The following is a 2,500-nucleotide window of genomic DNA, read 5'->3' on the forward strand; positions in this document are numbered from 1 at the left end:
TTTAATAAAAACAACATTAAGTAACTTGTTTGAACTGATGAGTCTCAAGTTACGTCATCAACGCCATGTTGGTAGGGTGAAGCTATATCGAAGGCGTTGATCGAGGACAGAGCACACCAACCTCGTTCCCAGGGTCTCTCTTCTCTGCCTCCACTGTCGTTGAGAGAAGACCCTGGTCCAGGCTGGTCACGTTGCACTCGTCGAGAAACAATTTTCCGCAACTGTTTTTATGGAGGGGGCACAATAAATTTAAATTACAATTTCTCGTGCCAGTTCTTGAGTGAACATCGGAGTTTTATTTGTTTAAATAGTCGGGTAGAGTACCAAGGGTTTGCATACTATTAGACGGAACTCCTATCAAAACCATACTAAGCTAACGCATGGGACGACCATATAGAAGAACTTGCTAAAAAAGCGTCTAGGAAACTGTACTTTCTTATTCAACTTAAGCGTGCGCATGCTCCTACTTCAGACCTTGTAAGATACTATTGCGCATGTATTAGGTCTTCACTAGATTACGCTGGTCCTGTTTTCCATTACCGTTTACCAAAGTATCTTCAAGTCGAACTCGAAAGAGTGCAAAGGAGGGCCCTATCATGCATTTTTCCCAGGGTGCACTACTCGGTCGCCCTTCATTTAGCAGGTGCTTGAGTCCATCAGGGCCCACCAGGAAAACTTAACAGAACACCTCTTTAAGTCTATTGTGAATGATCGACATAGTAAGATTACCAGCCTCCTGCCTCCCTCAGTTTCTATCTCATATGGGCTGAGAAGGCAGAGATGAAAGAAAGTTTATGCATGTGTTTGTTACCTTTAGCAGGGCGCCTGCTACATTTTGTATTCGACTCAAGTGCTTACCATATGAGAAAAAATATATTATAAGCGATCGAAAGCTAACGTTATGACAAGGGCGGTCTGAAGCTGTGAGTAGGAGTGGGATCACTGTCACATATGGTTTAGGGGCCGACATATCTCCCCCTCAATGCCGTACCGGTGTCTGGAGGTACTGCATTTTTCTCTCTTACTCAAACATTCCGTCAGCGAAGGCGAAATTGTTCTGGCTCTCCGATACGTACCATACCAAAAAAACATACTGTTCTTCTTACAAGGAATTGACATTTCAGTTGATTGTACAGGCATAAACGTAAATGTAAGAAGCGTGGGTGTCTGGTCTTCTGGAGACAGAGGTGAGAGATGGGTTCGTGCAGACTGGGACGCCAAAATTGCTTTGTTGTTAAGTGTAAACATGGCGGTTCACGAGTGAAGCTCTCTCTCTGGCCTTTCTGTGGACGAAATCCAGCACCTACCAATGCAATTTGGGCAAATTTTGGAAGCTAAAAACTTCAATCGGGGCTGTACTTTGCTGGTAGGACTGGCTGAACCGACACTAATAAAAAATCTATGAAATAAGAATCGCGGCTTTACCCTTGTCAATGGAGGGGGCAGAATTACCCAGTTTACGCATGCGTCTTTGAAAAATGCGTGGTTACCCCCAATTTTCCTTTTGGATTTCAATAACACTTGCTAAGATCTGCTTTTCCCGCATATTCAGTAAACCGCGTTACTATACGTTTTGAATTAGTAAGCACCGTCCTTAATGCGTACTTCCTTGGTGTTAATAATTAAAAATTCGATTATGAGCTCTCGATTTCTACGAGATGATAGTTGACGAGGCCGAAGGCCGAATCAACTATCACCTCATAGAAATCGAGAGCGAATAATCTAATTGTTTCAGTGGAATTCTTACTAAAATTTACTTCAACTAACGGTTTCCAATTATTTCTTGACTTATTATTAAACTTTGCGCCTTAAAAAGGATCGCTCGGATTGAATCTAAGTTGTGCGCGCGAGCACATCAGCTTTTTCAATAATTTCAACTTTTTTGAAAGTCACGAAACCGTAAATGTCCTTCGTTTAGACTTTTCAGAAATTTACTGACTTACCCATTTGCATCCAAATTTTCCTCCAAAACTTTGGAAAAACGAAAAAAAGCCTCGTTGTTTCCAAGACGACCTCCAGCCACTGCACACTAATCGCTGATAGTTTTCAATGGCTGAGCCAATCAGATTACAGCATTTGCATTAGTATACTAGTAGAATTCTACTAAAAGAAAATAGATCAGGAAACCAGTGTACAAGGAAGTTATCTTCATTTTCAATATTACTGTTTTGACAATTTTTTTTAATTGTAGCCGTCAGGAAGGGTAGGGAAAGTAGACAACAACCTGATTCAAATGTAGACATGTAATGGGTCTGCCAAGTTATCAATAATTTTAAAACACTGACAGACGACTTAACATGACAATTTTTTCTTGGCTTATGTTTTGGTGTTTAGGCACTGGATTTGCCAAGACACGGGCAATAAGCCAACCTGAGGTTAATATTAATCTTTATCTATTAACAATATTGTACTTTCAGATAATATAACATGGACAGAGGAAGAGTTAAACACATTGGATAAAATGACTAGAAAGGTATTGACAATATATGGTGCTTTTCAT

At 40.6% G+C, this 2,500-nt stretch overlaps 1 protein-coding gene across 1 annotated transcript in view; it reads left to right on the top strand.

Annotated features, from left to right (window-relative positions):
• The window catches only part of LOC137967783 (uncharacterized), a 6,688-nt gene that overhangs the window by 1,702 nt on the left and 2,486 nt on the right, over positions 1–2,500 (top strand). The window contains exon 1 of the mRNA XM_068814350.1: positions 1–2,500. This exon is cut by the window's left edge and continues 1,702 nt beyond it; it is cut by the window's right edge and continues 2,486 nt beyond it. The gene's annotated coding sequence lies outside the window, so the exon portion shown is untranslated.

Source organism: Montipora foliosa, chromosome 8 (assembly GCF_036669935.1).
Source record: "Montipora foliosa isolate CH-2021 chromosome 8, ASM3666993v2, whole genome shotgun sequence".
NCBI lineage: Eukaryota > Metazoa > Cnidaria > Anthozoa > Scleractinia > Acroporidae > Montipora > Montipora foliosa.